The sequence below is a fragment of the Acomys russatus genome, chromosome 12, assembly GCF_903995435.1.
Source record: "Acomys russatus chromosome 12, mAcoRus1.1, whole genome shotgun sequence".
Lineage (NCBI taxonomy): Eukaryota > Metazoa > Chordata > Mammalia > Rodentia > Muridae > Acomys > Acomys russatus.
Window position 1 is genome coordinate 29301405 of NC_067148.1, and position 16741 is coordinate 29318145.

The 16741-nt window shown below is 45.8% G+C and overlaps 2 non-coding genes across 2 annotated transcripts; both read right to left on the minus strand.

The window, feature by feature from the left end:
* Positions 1-4207: 4207 nt before the first annotated feature.
* LOC127196727 (U2 spliceosomal RNA) lies at positions 4208-4398 on the minus strand. The gene has a single exon (XR_007831504.1). It is a non-coding gene; the product is annotated as a U2 spliceosomal RNA (small nuclear RNA).
* An 8351-nt stretch (positions 4399-12749) lies between these two features.
* On the minus strand, positions 12750-12940 carry LOC127196741 (U2 spliceosomal RNA). Its single transcript, XR_007831515.1, has one exon. It is a non-coding gene; the product is annotated as a U2 spliceosomal RNA (small nuclear RNA).
* Positions 12941-16741: the final 3801 nt, after the last annotated feature.

The following is a 16741-nucleotide window of genomic DNA, read 5'->3' on the forward strand; positions in this document are numbered from 1 at the left end:
TTCCGGGGGCAATGCTTGACAAAGTTCCAGTGCCCCAACAACCAGGTGTCCTTAAGGCCTGCCTGACAGAGTTCCAGTGCCTGGATGCCTCGGATTGACCCTCTACTGCAGAAATTCCTGTTAGAGGCTTCTCTGCAAAGGCTAGAATTGGAAATTAGTAAAAGCTAATGCTAATAAAAACCAATGAAGTTATTGGTGATTCCCTGGGAAAATACAGCTATGCAGAAAATTGAGTCTTTTATAGAATTTATTCAGATTCAATGTTAGATTATTAATAAATCATTTACTGAAGTGGTGAATAATTTAGAGGATTTTAGAAGAATTAATAAGAAAGAAAAATTTAGAGAAACCTTGAAAGCTGACAAACTAATTAAAATCACTAGGCCTTTATGCTCAGTTTGAAAACTAGGAACTAGTTTAGAAAGAGATTTTGATCATGCCATTATCAACAGACCTTGGTGCCTGCTTAAAAGCAAGAGAAAACAGTTTGAAAACTCTAATGTTCCTTCACAGGATTATAGTAAAGATAGAGGTTAAGGGAAGACATTGGAGACAGTCCCAAAGTGCTAATAGTCTTCTATTCTTTACAAAACTACAGTAAAAATAGAAATTGTATTGATAACAGGAGTTTAAGACAAAGTCACAGAGACAGGCATGTTAGCTCAGTGAACTGCCTGACCTTCTGAGTAAATGTGACAGGCCAGGATTTTCCCGATGTTCTGGAAAGACAAAGAGACAAGCCTCCTCCAAGTAAAAAGGCTACATAATATTTTTTAAATGATAGTTTTATTTTAAATATGAAAAAGAGAAAAGAAAGGATCAACTAAGGGTCAGGAAGACAAGTTTAGGGTACCAGGTGGAGGAATTGATCTTTGATCTATTAACAATATGCCAACTTAAAACAAAATTAAATAGAGTCACTTTGCTTAACATCTTTTGTAACTGCAAGACTTTATGATACCAATCATAAGGAAGAAAGTCTTAAGTTAAAAGAAAGCTGATTTTTATCCTAAAGTTAATATTTAGTTCTCTGGAAATTTGCTGTTTGCTGCTTTGTTCTCCTCGTCCCTATACACTTATGTAACCAAAAAAAGATTTCAAGCTGTGTAACCAATGATTAAAGTCTTTCAGGAAATGATTTTGTGTATAAATAAAGTTTACAAGAGACACAAGTAGCCAGGCCTAGTGGCGCACGCCTTTAATTCCAGCACTTGGGAGGCAGAGTCAGGTGGATCGCTGTGAGGCCAGCCTCGTCTACAAAGTGAGCCTAGGACAGCCAAGGATACACAGGAAAACCCTGTCTCGAAAAACGAGAGGGGGGGGAGTTGTCAGAGCAGGGCAGGTAAAGCCACTAAGGCTTCCTCTCTGTCCCTGTCTCTCATCAAAAGAAGTTGAGTGCTGTCCTGAGTCGGATTCCTCTTCCCTTGTCTCTCTTACATTCATCCTTCTTCGGGACCCAACCCTCATCCGGAGCTGGAGTCCAGCAGGGTGTGTGCACATGAGTCAGTGCTCAAGGAAGCCAGAGGCATCAGATCCCCTGTGAGCAGGCGTTTTATACATTGGTGAGCCCCTGACCTGAATTCACTCAGGCCCTCCAGAAGAGCAGTCAGTGCACTTAGCTGCTAAGCCATCTCTCCAGTCTTCTAACTTGTGACTTTTTACAAACTTAAAGGTGTACCCTTATTTCTAAGATATTTGAAAAGCTGTAAACTATTAAGGGTCACAAGGGTGTGGTGGCACACATATGTAATCCCGGAATTTAGGTCCTCCTCAGCTACACAAGGATATCATGAACTCTTAAAAGCTTTTACAATCTTACTGTAAAATAAAAATAAAACACTGAAATTGCGGCTTGTTTTATGATTAACACGACCGGAGTGGAGTAGTTTGTAGTTCCTTTGGCTCAGGAATCAAAGTCATGTAAGACTGAAGCCACTGCCTGTGGCAAGTGTGGAACGGGACACAGCCTGTAGTTCCACATCAGGCAGCGTTCCTGTATCTTCTTGGTGGAGGAGTGGATCCCAGGTGGGAAACCATTTTGCATGGGATGGCTTACCCCATCCCACGAATGTGACTTTCTGTTAGCACCCCGATGGGCAGTGCTGCTGGTGCCTGCGGAGGGGGAAGGCCGACCCTCGCCTATTGGGATGCCGTGGACTCCACACAGTAACTTCAACAAGAGGGCTTCAATATGAAGAATTACTGAGTATGACAGGGGACTCCTTGTAGAGGATTGTCTAGAATTAAAGAAACCTTGAAAAAATCTGAGACAAACATATGGAGAGCACAGCACAGGAAGGGTTGAGATGAAGCCCTCCCCTCCCCCACCACTCACACACCCAGATCTAATAGGGTGGTCACCAGTGTGGCTTCATGCAAAGCAGAGAAGTAATTGTGTTGTACTATTAGAGAACTTTCTAGAAACCCATTTTAGGGTGGTAAGGACAACTGAGTGTCCCTCTGCTGCGCAGCTCCCTGGGGAGCTTCAAGGCAAACATGGAAGTCGCTTGCCTCGCAGCATTGGGAAGCCAAACCCACCTCTTCTGACAGCAGCGGTTGTCAACCTGTGGGTGAGGAAATGTGTTCTATAACAGTTGTGAGCAACTGTTGAGAACCACTGCCCCACAGTGTCTCCTTGGCAATGCCCAGGGCCATGTGAAGTGGCCAAGACTGGCAGACAAGAGTCTGTTAACTGTTCTGGGGTGAAGCTTCCCTGGTATAAAGTTGCACAGCTACATGAAGTGCTGCTTCAAGCCCCAGCCCCTCATAAACTAGACAGAACGGTGCATGCCTGTCACCCCAGGGTTCAGGAGGTGAGAGTTGGGGGCTCAGAAGTTCAAAGTCATCCTCCATTACACCTCCACCAGCCTTGTGTAAGTGGGAACCATGCTCCCGGGCTCGGTTTCACTCCCTTCTTGTTGTGCCTGTTGCTCCAGTTATAGGATGTGCCTGACTGTGTTACGGGCTATTGTTCCATGATGTCTTGGAGTGGTCGAGTAAGAATTCATGTGCGATATAAAAATAACATTTTGTGTCCATTCCTCTTTGTTACCCCTTGCCTTAGCTTCCTGTCAGCTGTTGTTGGCCACTTTTTAGGAGTCCGTGTCCACTCTACGCCCCCACCCCCACCCCAGGCTGTTCTGTGTCCTATATAAATACCAGTTGCACTTGCAGATCAAACATTAGAAAGGCTTTCTGCCGCCTCTGAGTGAGACCCTCGGGAAGTTTTGACAGCTGTGATGGAGGGAAGCAAGGAGGGTGGGTTGGGTAGGAAGAATTTCAAGAAGGGTGGAGCAAGCTAATGGAAAGGCCTATAAGCCACGCTTTGCAGAGAGAGTTCAGTTCCCAGCAACCACATGGTGGTTTACAACCATCTACCATGAGATATGATGCCCTCTTCTGACACTCAGACGTACATGCAGGCAAAACACTGTATACATAATATTTTTAAAGGTGATAGATACTAAAACAGCGTGGCTGGGGTCAGGCATGGCAAGAAGCAACAGGGAATGTAGTGGGGGATCCTAAGGTTTAACAGCAGGGCTGACATCAACAGTCATGGTCTCAATAGCCGGATATCTGAGGAATGGATTTCCACAGCTACCATATGGTTTCATCCTAGACCATAAAAACATGCCATTGGAGGGCTCCTTTAAGAGCAGTCAAGATCTGGAGAGATGTCTCAGAGGTTAAGAGGTTAAGACTGCTCTTCCAAAAGTCCTGAGTTCAATTCCCAGTAACCACATGGTGGTTCACAACCATCTATAATGAGATTTGGTGCCCTCTTCTGGCGTGCAGGTGCACATGCAGGCAGAGCACTGTATACATAATAAATTTTTATTTTACTTTTCTTTTTTTTTTTTTTTTTAAAGAGTCCGGCAAGTGAGGCCTGGGCGTGGTCAGCACTCAGTTCGAGGCCAGCCTGGTCTACAAAATGAGTCCAGGACAGTCAAGGATACACAGAAAAATCCTGTCTCGAAAAGCCAAAAATAAGAGCGTGGTTTGGTGGTGCAAGCCGTACCTGTCGCATGGTTAGGTGTAAAACTCCGAAGCTTGGCCTCCGGCTTAGAAGGTTTTTCAGCATTATTCATGCACTCTCTGTTGACCAGATATAAATCAACCACTCTGCACAGCTAAAGCCAACTACCCTTGTTAAGGTCGACTAGCTAGGTTGGTAAGTCTTTCATTTAACCACCATTGTTCCCCCGAGGGGTGCACCGGTCCTGGAGGTACTGCAATACCAGGTCGATGCGTGGAGTGGACGGAGCAAGCTCCTATTCCAACTCCTAGCTACAAAAATACATTTAATATATTGTCCTCGGATAGAGGACGTATCAGATATTAAACTGATAAGAACAGATACTACACTTGATCTTAGCCAAAAGGCCGAGAAGCGATACCCAGCACTTAACGCGCACCCTGGCCCTGCGCACGCGACTCACACTAACATCGCGGTCGCCGCTCGGGACCCTCGCTCCGGACCTTCCCCGCGCTTCCTTCCGCTTCCCACCCACGTCCATGTCCGGGACTCTCATTCCTTCTCTATCACCCACAGGTTCAGCTACAAATTCCACGACGCGTGCTCTCCCGGCGTTCCGCGCGCATGCTGAGTCTAATTTGCATAACCCGCCCCCTTCGTTGGGGCGGGCCGGCGGGCAGCCTCCGCCAGGCGCACGTGCCGGCTCCCATGCACTTCCGGCTTCCGGGCCACTGAGAATGAAAGTCGGAGGGGCGGGTGCGCTAGGGCGGGAGACGGGATGGTGACCTACTTCTCTAGTTTACGTTGGCCAGAGGACAAACATCACTCATAGGTGAAGAGACTGGTTTTGAGTTAGGTGGCTGCTGGGAGCAATAAGAACGAGACGGGTGGCCGCCGAGGGATTCGTGCCTGGGCTTTCCCCAAACCCTAAAGCTGTGTGTGACCTACACCAAGTCTCCCACTCCCTCACCTGGTCACTGACTGAACCGCGTGGAATGTCCCCGCCTTCCTCAGGCTGTTTCTGCACCAGCAGCCACAAGCTGGACCAGTGGCCTTCCTGTGCCTGTCATGACTCACGGGCCCGCCGTCCTTGGGCAATTGTTTTTTATTCCTTTATTCCAGGTTGTAGTCTTTGAGGGCCAAGGGTATCATTGGGAATTCTGTATGCCTGCCCTTGTTCAGTGCACAGCATACAGTAGATGTTCAGCCGATGGTTGTGGGTTGACTAAACCACGTGTTTGATGCGCACAAGCCCAGAATCCAAAACATCTGGAAGGCCCTGGCCTGACTGAGGGGGCAAGGCGTAATCTGTGGCAAGGGGTGCCAGAACAGCGAAGAACAGTGGACAATGGGGGTGTCCTGGGGAGTGTTTTGAGGTCAAGACTGAAAAGCAACAGTAAGTTTCTATACCTTTTCCCTTTCCTTGAATAATTTTTTTTTTTTTTTTTTTTTTTTTTTTTTGACAAGACTGGGCTTCTCTATGTAAACCAGGCTGGCCTCGAACTCGACAGTGACCCGCCTGCCTCTGCCTCCCGAGTGCTGGGATTACAGGCATGAGCCACCACATTTTGCTCACTAAAGTTTTATATTGCTATGGGTTTTGTTTTGGGTTTTTTGTTTGGGTTTTTGGGTTGGTTGGTTGGTTGGTTTTTGGTTTTTGTTTTTGAAGACAGGGTTTCTCTGTGTAATAGCCCTGGCTGTCCTGCAACTCTCTATGTAGAGCAGGCTGGCCTTGAACTCACAGAGATCCACCTGCCTCTGCTGGGATTAAAGGCGTGCGACACCATGCTCGGCTTTCATTTATTCTTAAAAGTCTGAAAGGTGCTGGAGAGATGGCTCAGTGGATAAGAGTTCTAACTGCTTCTGGAAAAAACAAGTTGGATTCCCAGCCCTCACATCCGGTGGCTCTTAACAGCCAGCAGTTCCAGCTTGGGGGGGGGGAGGGTTCTACAGACATCGGCATATGTGTGCACACACCCAGAAACACTGGTACACATAACCTTGTGTGTAGCAGCGAAGTCATTCATCAGTGAAATGGAAACCTTCTGGAAGCCCAAAGACAGGAGGCTCTGTGGATGAACTTTCGTTAGCTCTCAGAACAGCAGAATCCATCCCTGGTGGGAGCTCATCTTAAGTACCACCATTTTGACTTCAGACTCCACTTTACCTGTTGGCCAACTCCCTCTCCAAGCAATAGTTCTTCAAAACATAATGCCTGTTCTTAACAACAGGAAGAACAAGTGGATTTCATTGGTTAGCCAAAATCTTAACACTCTATGTCAGCTGACAACAATGGAGAGCATTTGGGAGAGTCCTTAATCCCTGAGTTCTGCTTGTTGAAAATTCTAACTAACTTGGCCCAGGTGCTTGCAGTTTCTATGCTTATACACCCTACTTCTGCCCGTCTCTGGGCTGCCGGAAGAAACAAGGCTCCCAAGTCCTTGTCTGGAGGCCCTGGTGGATCGGTGGCTGCTTAGGTGGTGGGAATGAGAGATTTTGTTTCACAAGCCCACTGGTGTTTCTCCTCTTCTTCCTCATGATGCACAAGAGACATAGTGTAACGATCCCAGATATAAGATTGAAGCTGTCCTAGTCCCACTGCAGAACAGAAGGCTAGATCGCTGTATTACCAAGGACAGCAAGTAGGAACAGCCGGGAATTCCCGGTGCCCAGGTGTCAGGTACGTGTTATCCAGCAGGCCTCTGAGGCAAAATTTACAGTGTTGATTACTAAAATCTTTCATTTGATGAAAACATATTTTAGTAAGGATAAAATAGATGTAGAATTTTCTTTTGTTCTGTTTTTTGTTTTGGTTTTTCAAGACAGGGTTTCTCTGTGTAGTCCTGGCTTTGTAGACCAGGCTGTCCTTGAACTCACAGCAATGCACCTGCCTCAGCCTCTGGAGTGCTGGGATTAAAGGTGTGTGCCACCACACCCAGCTAGATGTAGAATTTTGAATGTGATAACTAATGTAAAATATTTGTAATTTAAATTGGTTAAATAATGAAGTGATGTTTTGGACTTCTTTTTTAAAAATATATTTTATTAATTTATTCATATTACATCTCAATTGTTATCCCATCCCTTGAATCCTCCCATTCCTCCCTCCCTCCCATTTTCCCCTTACACCCCTCCCCTAAGACTGTGACTGAGAGGGACCTCCTCCCCCTGTATATGCTCATAGGGTATCAAGTCTCTTCTTGGTAGCCTGCTATCCTTCCTCTGAGCGCTACCAGGTGTCCCCTTCCAGGGGACATGGTCAAATATGGGGCACCAGAGTTCGTGTGAAAGTCACACCCCACTCTCCACTCAGCTGTGAAGAGCGTCCTGTCCATTGGCTAGATCTGGGTAGGGGTTCAAAGTTTACTACACGTATTGTCCTTGGCTGGTGCCATAGTTTGTGCCGGACACCTGGGCCCAGATCTCCCCATCTTAATGTTCTTATAGGTTCCTAGGACCCTCTGGATCCTTCTATTTCCCCATTCTCCCATGCTTCTCTCACCTAGAGACCCAATAGGATGTCCTCCTCTCTGACCCACTTTCCTGGTGAGTGAATACTTTCATGGGACATGCCCCTTGAGCTAGTGTGTTTTGGACTTCTTTAATTCAACAAAACACTAAACTTAATCCAGGTATGACAGTGTATACCTGTAATGTTGAAATAATTATTAACAATTAATACTGATTCATATGGTTATTAAAACAGCGGTTATTATTTAACTCACTATTGTATAAATAAATGACACAGAAACCTGTTAGATTTTTAATATGCCTATACACTGGAACTGGTCAGAAACGGACCCCCTAAGGCATCTTTCCTAATCCTAGCCAAAATCCCATAAACACTTGTACACCTGCCCCTTGGGGCTGCTTCTCTCCATCAGGCCAGTCCTCAGAGCCAGATCCTCCCAGCCACATGCTTCCTGTTCACAGCAACCCATGGCGACTGCTGCTTTCTTCTCCCTCCTCTCCTGTCCCTCTCCACTTCCTCTCTCTGCAACCCCTCCAAAGCCCACAAAAGGGAGGTGGCCAGAGAGATGGCTTAGAGGTTAAGAGCACTGGTTGCTCTTCCAGAGGTCCTGAGTTCAATTCCCAGCAACCACATGGTGACTCACAACCATCTATAATGAGATCTGGTGTCTTCTTCTGGCCTGCAGGTGTACATGCAGGCAGAGCACTGTATACATAATAAATAAATCCTTTAAAAATTATTTTTTATTTGATGGGCCGTGGTGGTGGACGCCTTTAATCCCAGCAGAGATTAGAAGGCAGAGGCAGGCAGATCATTGTGAGGTTTGAGCCCAGCCTGGTCTACAGAGTGAGTTCCAAGACAGCCAGATAAACTGTCTCTAAAAAGAAACAAAAAAATTAATTAAAAATAATCTTTAGCTACAGTTATATTAAAGGGATGGTGGTGGTACACCCCTTTAATCTCAGGACATGGGAGGCAGAGGCAGGTGGATCGCTGTGAGTTCGAGGCCAGCCTGGTCTACAGAGTGTAGGACAGCCAAGGCTACACAGAGAAACCTTGTCTCAAAAAAAAAAAAAAAAAAAAAAAAAAGAAGAAGAAAAAGAAAAATCAATCAAAAGAATTAAATAAATAAGGCAAGCAGAGTGTGAGGACACACACCTGTAATTCCAGTAATTGTTAGTCACAAGCTGGAGGATGTGGCCTTGTTACAGGAAGTGTGTCACTGCGGAGGCGGGACTTTGCAATCACCTATGTTCAAGCTCCCCCCAGTGTGGAACACAGCCCCCTCCGCTGCCCACAGATCCAGAAGTGGAACTCTCAGCACCTTCTCCAGCACCATGTCTGCCTGCATGCTGCCATGCTTCCCGCCGTGATGACAATGGACTGCACTTCTGAAATTGTAAGCCAGCGCTAAGTAAATGTTTTCCTTTACAAGAATTGCCATGCCCCACCCCACCCCCCAAAAAGCCTGGTGTAGTGGCCAATGCCTGTAATCCCAGCACTCAGGGAGGCAGAGGCAGGCAAATCTCTGTGAGTTCAAGGCCAGCTTGGTCTACAAAGTGAGTCCGGGACAGCCAAGGTCACACAGAGAAACCCTGTCTCAAAAAGAAAAAAAAAAAACCCCATGGTCATGGTGTCTTTTCAAAGCAACAAAACTGTAAGACAAACATCCTCAACCCGTCGGTCAGGCACCATCGTCACGACTGAATCCCACAGGCCCAGAGTGCTTGTCTAACTCACTCTACTCCAGGGCATAGACTTCACATTTGGTTTTTTCCTCCTAAAGAGTTTTTGGGTGTAAGTTTCCTAGAATTTATAACTTTGTATCCCTCTGTGACCATCACCAGCTTAATGTTCACTGAGTTTAGTTGACTTAGGAAAAGGTACAGGTTGATGTGTAGGGCCAGGCCTGTGCTTACTTTTTGTCTGATGTGCGAGGGCCCTTGGGGAGCATAGAATCCTTGGTATTGAGGGAGGACTGGCCTTGCAGAGCCAAGAAAAGATACAGATCTCATCTCCTATGCAACCGTTGTTTTTGTTTTTGTTTGGTTGGTTTTGTTTTTGTTTGGTTGGTTGGTTTTTCGAGACAGGGTTTCTCTGTGTAGCCTTGGTTGGTCTGGACTCTTCCTTGTAGGCCAGGCTGTCTTATGCAATTGCTGACTGTCTTTTGCATAGGAAAAGTGTTGTGGCAGGAAGGCTGTAACAGTGCAGTTCATTATTCGGGCACAATAAAAGTGGGAACGTTGTTGGACACAACAATAGAGTTAAAACTATGACAATAGACATAAACACAGGAAAGATGGGGCTGAAACAAAGGACTCACAAGGAGAGGGGCCTCCGGGCACAGATGAGGGGTTTGTTCTTGTTTTCTGTTTTTCGTTTTTTTAGATTTTTAAATTTAATTTTATGTGTATACGCGTGTTGCTTGCATATATGTCTGTGCACACATCTCATTAGATAGATGCTGGGGAAAAGCCTTTCACAAAATCCAACAACCCTTCATGATAAAAGTCTTAGAGAGATCAGGGATACAAGGGACAGGCCTAAACATAATAAAGGCAATATACAGCAAGCCATAGCCAACATCAAATTTAATCCCAGCACTCAGCTAGGCATGGTGGGGCATGCCTTTAATCCCAGCACTTGAGAGGCAGATCACTGTGAGTTTGAGGCCAGCCTGGTCTATAAAGCAAGTCTAGGACAGCCAAGGCTACACAGAGAAACCCTGTCTCGAAAAACCAAAATAAATAAATAAATAAAAAGAATCCCAGCACTCAAGAGGCAGATGGATCGCTGTGAGTTTGAGGCCAGCCTGGTCTACAAAGTGAGTCTAGGACAGCCAAGGGTACACAGAGAAACCCTGTCTTGAAAACAAAAACAAACAAAAAAAGAAATGCTCAACATCCTTAGTCATCAAGGAAATGCAAATCAAAGCAACTTCTGAGATTCTATCTTACACCTGTCAGAATGGCCAAGATCAAAACCACAAGTAACAACAGCTCTGCCTGGCGAGGTTGTGGAGCAAGGAGAACTGCTGATGGGAGTGCAAACTGTACAGCAATTTTGGAAGTCAGTACGGTGGTTCCTTGGAAAACTGCAAATCAATCTACTTCAAAACCCAGCTATACTATCCCTGGGCATATACCCAAAGGACGCTCCATTTTATTACAAGGACACTTGCTCAACTATGTTCATAGCAGCTTTATTCCTAACAGCCAGAAACTGGAAACAGCCTAGATGTCCCTCAACCAAAGAAGGGATAAAGAAAATGTGGTAAATTTACACAATGGGATATTATGCAGCTGTTTTAAAAAACAACAAAACAATGACATCATGGAATTTTCAGGTGAATGGACAGAACTAAGGGGAAAAAAAAAAAAATCCTGAATGAGGTAACCCAGACCCAAAAGGCAAACATAGTATGTATTCACTTATAAGTGGATATTAAGCTGTACAGTAAAAACAATCATGCTACATACGGTCCACAGACCCAGAGAGGCTAAGGAGTAAGGAGGGCTGAAGGATATCCCTGGGGTTGGGGGGGGGGGAATAGAATAAATTTCAGGGTGTACTGGGGGCAGGTAGGGTTGGGATCAGGAGGGATCAAGTAGGGTGGAGGGAAAAAAATAATGGGAGAAATGAATGAAAGTAAATGATATTGGGTGGAGGGGGACAAGTGGAAACAGTGCAAAAGAAACTACGAAATCTACAAGAGTAACCGTAGCAAAAATTTCTAGTAGTGAGTGGGGGGCTCGGAGCATGATCCAGCCATCTTACATAGCCAGGCAAGGCCTCAAGTGGAGGGACTGGGACACCAACCCAGCCACAAAACCTTCAATCTAAAGTTTGTCATGCCTGCAGGGTGTTCTGGGACCAGCGCCTAGCAGAACAGTCATCAAAGAGACTGTAAGACTCTAATCAGGAGTCTGTAACCGGAAGCAACATATGACAGAGACGGAGACTGGGTCAGTGCAAAAGCAACACCCAAAGGAAAGGTGACTCTGAACAACAAATTTGTAAGGTTTATACACTCTTGCAAAGGCAAACTTCAGCAACAGTACTATAACTGGTTAATGCATATTGGGTGAGAATAAGAGTGTATTGGGATTTTCCACCTTGGCAGGTGTTTGGGGCTCACAAGGCTTTTTTTTTTTTTGATGGTTCGGGTTCCTGGTAGGGTGGGGTAGCTGTAATGTCTCGTGGCAATGGAATTTTACAGAGTTTTGTTTTTCAATTGGAAGTTAATTGTATCTAATTGCTCCAGTGGGGTTTCTGGAAACTGCTAGCAGGTCTAGTTTATAGCAGTGTGTGGTCATTCCCAGAATGCAGGAAGAAGTGAAGTCACCTGGAGGACGTGTTCTTACAGAACATTCACAGACCACGGCATTAATTGCAGAATATAGATTAAATATAGAATATGGCATTAATTTTGCCCCTGCAAGACCAGAGAGATTTCACCCAGCAACTAATAGGAGCAGATACAGAGTCTCACAGCTAAACATTAGAGGGAGCTCCACCAGGCAGACCTCAGGGAGTCCTGCTGAAGAGGGGGGAAGGAAGGTTAGGAGGAACCAGAAAGGTCAAGGCAGTTGGCAGAGATCTGGGAGCTTGTATGGGTCTGACCTAGGTCCTCTGAATATGTTATGGTTGAGCAGCTTAGTGTTCTTGTAGGAATCCTAACAGTCAGAGTGGGGGCTGTCCCCGACGCTTTTGTCTATTCGTGGGACCCTTTTGATCCTACAAGGTTGCCTGTATGTTTCTAATCTTATTGTAGATTGATATGCTGTTCCGCTGATATCCTTGGGAGGCCCACTCTTTTCTGAGGGGAGACAGAGTAGGAGGAGAGGTGTGAAGAGGGAGCCGGGAAGGGAGGAGAAACTGTGGTAGGGTTATAATATATGAGAATAATGAATGTTTGTTGTTTTTGTTTTGCTTTTCGAGTTTCTCTGTGTAGCCTTGGTTGGCCTGAACTCTCTGTAGACCAGGGTGGCCTCAAACTCAAAAATCCACTTGTCTCTGCCTCTGCCTCGCAAGGGCTGGGATTAATGGCCTGTGCAACTCCGGGCATGTTATAGAAATTATTTTATGTGTGTGACTGTGTTGCTTTACATATGTCTGCGCCCACTAAGTCAGAAGGAAGCATCAGCTCCCCTGGGACTCGTAGGAATATAACCTCTGATGAACTTCCTAAGCTTCTGAAGATGTGTCATCTAGGACTAAAGCCTATTTCTAAACACGCCATAGAAAAGCCTCACTATGAAAAACGATGCTCTTACTTTTAACCACCATTGTTCCCCCGAAGGGTGCACCGGTCCTGGAGGTACAGCAATACCAGGTCGATGCGTGGAGTGGACGGAGCAAGCTCCTATTCCAACTCCTAGCTACAGAAATACATTTAATATATTGTCCTCGGATAGAGGACGTATCAGATATTAAACTGATAAGAACAGATACTACACTTGATCTTAGCCAAAAGGCCGAGAAGCGATACCCAGCGCTCAACGCGCACCCTGGCCCTGCGCACGCGACTCACACTAACATCGCGGTCGCCGCTCGGGACCCTCGCTCCGGACCTTCCCCGCGCTTCCTTCCGCTTCCCGCTCGCGTCCATGTCCTGGACTCTTTATTCCTTCTCTACACGCACAGGTTCAGCTACAAGTTCCACGACGCGGGCTCTCCCGGCGTTCCGCGCGCGCATGCTGAGTCTAATTTACATGTCCCGCCCCCTAGAGAGGGGCGTGATGCTAACAGGCCAAGCCTTCTCCCCGGTGCTTGAGCTGACTCACAGACGCCTCCCCTTTGCCAACCACCGGAAATAGAGCGTCCCGAAGGGGGTAGGTCCACAGACTGATGCACCGGAGAAAACAGTGGGGTCTACTGTTCTTAGTTTGGGTTGGTTTAAGGACCATCTTCCCCAATTGAGAGGCTGATTCCGAGTGGGCGGTCTAGGGATTCTGGCATCCGAGCGATTTTCTCTATTAAGTGTTTCCACAATGTTGACAAAGCAAATTTATTTAGCTAAAAACCATAATAAATAAATGTGGATCCAACAAAGTATCTTATTTATTGAAATTCCTTAGTTGTGTGACGTCTTTGAACTTTTTTTTTTTTTTTTTTTTGAGACAGGGTTTCTCTGTATAGTCTTGGCTGTCCTGGACTCGCCTTGTAGAGCAGGCTGGCCTCAAACCCACAGTGATCCGCCTGCCTCTGCCTCCCGAGTGCTGGGATTAGAGGCGTGCGCCACCACGCCTGGCCGGTCTCTTAAAAGATGATTTTCAGGCTAAAAAATGTCAATGCCAATAGGTGACAGGGTGGAGAATCACAAAGGATTCAAAACCAATCCTGATGGGCGTTTACCCAGAACTCATACTGAGAAGATGCAGGCTCTGATCTGGTTCTGGGTCTTGTGTGATAGAGTAATAATGAAGGAGCCAGGCGTGCTGGCTCACGCCTTTAATCCCAGTACTCAGGAGGCAGCGGCAAGTACGCCTCTGGGAGTTCGAGGCCAGCCTGGTCTACAAAGCAAGTCCAGGACAGCCAGGGCTACACAGAAAAACCTTGTCTCAAAAAACAAAACACAAACAAAAAAGAAGGAAAGAAATTTTTTTCTGTATGTGTAGAGGAGGAAAAAGTCCTTGTGCATACAGATAAGCAATGGAGAAGCCTGGAAACGTTAAACAAACAAACAAGATTTCACCTGTCCTCCTCCTAGAATGCTGAAAAAGGGATGTAGTTTAAAACCTAGTGATAAAAAAACAAAAACCTGGTGATATGTGGGCTGGAGAGATGGCTCAGAGGTTAAGAGCACCGACTGCTCTTCCAGAGGTCCTGAGTTCAATTCCCAAAAACCACATGGTGGCTCACAACCATCTATAATGAGATCTGATGCCCTCCTCTGGCATGCAGGTGTACATGCACATAGAGCAGATATCTATCTATCTATATCTATCTATCTATCTATATATTAAAACCTGGTGATACCTTGCTATCTGTTGATAGCAAGCTTCTCCTATATCCCCCAGAATTTACGTTCCACTTATCCCAGACTATTCTCCCTAAATGTTAGAGGAATGTTAGTTCAGAAAAAGGCTGTTCTGGCAAGAAATCACATCCAAAGACTTTCTAGGTCTATGTGATCCAGCTGGAAAGAGAACACATCCAAAGATCTAGGAGCAGGGTGTGGTGGTGCACTCCTGTAATCCCAGCACATGGGAGGCAGAGGCAGGCAGATTTCTGTGAGTTCAAGGCTAGCCTGGCCTACAAAGCGAATTCAGGATAGCCAGGGCTACACAGAAAAACCCTGTCTCCGGAGAAACCAAATCAAAACAAAACAAAAACCTAAAATCTTATAGGTCTGTGTGATCCAGCTGGAATACAAACATGCCTTAATCCAGGAGACAGAGGCCAACAGATCTGAGTTCAAGGACAGCCTGGTATAAAGCAAATATAAGGTAAAGAAAAGCTGAGGTCCAGGTGTGGTGGCACAAGCCTTTAATGCCAAACGAAGGTAAAGTTAGTTTGTGGAAGGAAGTGCACGTTTGAAAGTGATGTCTTGAGTGGCAAAAAAGGAGACGAATCAGAAAGATTTGACAGAATAGGATACACCCAACTCTCAGGAGAAGAGAGGGGAAAGGGAAGCTACTTAAGAGGCAGTTTTACAGAGCGAGGAGGTGCACTGGATGGTGGTGATGCATGCCTTTCATCCCAGCACTTGGCGGCAGACACACGTGGATCTCTATGAGTTTGAGAACAGCCTAGTCTACAAAGTGAGTCCAGGACAGCCAAGGCTACATAGAGAAACTCTGTCATGAAAAACCAAACCAAAAAAACCAAAAGAACCAAGAAACAGAAAGAGGAGACAGTTTTACCAGGACAGTCATAGAGAGAGGGGTTGCCGAGAGAAAACTCAGGTGAAGGTTTGAGTGAGCCAGAAAATGAGAAGAAGCCAGAAGATTAAAGCAGAATGCTGAGTTAGTTTGAAGCCAAGCAGAGCAATTCCAGGCTGAGAAAAGCCAGATTAAGTAAATCAGCTGGGAGAAGAGTTTGAGCCAGAACAGCTGAGTTGAACCAGCAGCCCAGAGCTCAGAAAGAACAAGTAAGGATGAGCTTATTAAGCAATAAGTCTCAGAGGCTAAAACATTCTAGGCCTAGGTTAGATTGTACGGAGGCTAGAAGCTTCCAGGACTAGACCTAGGTTAGCAGGAGGAGGCAGTGAGCCTCCCAGACAACAGTTGAGCCAGGAGAATAAAAAGCTACTTTTACATTAAATCTTGAGCATCTTATGCCATAAAACCTAACCGTATGAAATGTCAGTGGTGCTTTACAACAGCCTAAGTGACTTCTATGTTATCCTGCAGCCAGTCCAATCTTGAGTCCCATAGATACTATGTTTACCTCAGTCAGTCTCCCTAGAACCCTAAATCTTGGGCACTATCTCTGAATCAACAGTACCCATTTTTGTTCTGTTTTGTTTTGTTTGTTTTTCAAGACAGGGTTTCTCTGTGTAGCCTTGGCTGTCCGGGCCTCACTTTGTAGACCAGGCTGGCCTGGAACTCACAGTGATCCACCAGCCTCTGCCTCCCGAGTCTGGGATTAAAGGCGTGCACCACCCCGCCTGGCAGTACCCATTTTTAAGAAAGAAGCTAGATGTACTTTGTGAGGAATTTCTTTGTTGTTGTTGTTGTTGTTTTGTTTTTCCCAGACGGGTTTTCTCTGTGTAGCCTTGGCTGTCCTGGACTCTGTAAATTAAGCTGGCCTCAAACTCACAGTAATCCACCTGCCTCTGTCTCCTGAGAGCTGAGATTACAGGTTTGGGCCACCATGCCAGGCAAGGAATTTCAATGTAAACATTAATTAAATTTGTTGTACACTTAAGAGGGAGTTAACTGTTATCAGAAAACTTCCCCTAAATTGTGCTGTCCTTAAATATGGCTAAAATAAACCAGCTGGTGTCAGACTCTGGAAGTTTGAACCAGTGACAGCAGCTAGGTTGAACCGAACCGAGTTTCATTCTTCCCTCACCTAGATCTTTTCCCTGCTGGGTATAACAGGTCGTTTTCCCTAGAGGGATACCCAACACACAAACACGCACACACAAACACACTGTGTGCATTTCCTCGGAGGGTGACTAGTTTGCCATCTTCGCATTCCAGAAGATACTGGGCTGACCTTCACATGTGTGAAGAGGAGGAACACAGACCCAAATCATGCATGGCCAAATTAATTAACGCAAGCACAGAAGCAGAAAGAAAAGCAAAATAGCTTGGTCAAAAAGACCTCTTGTAAAATAA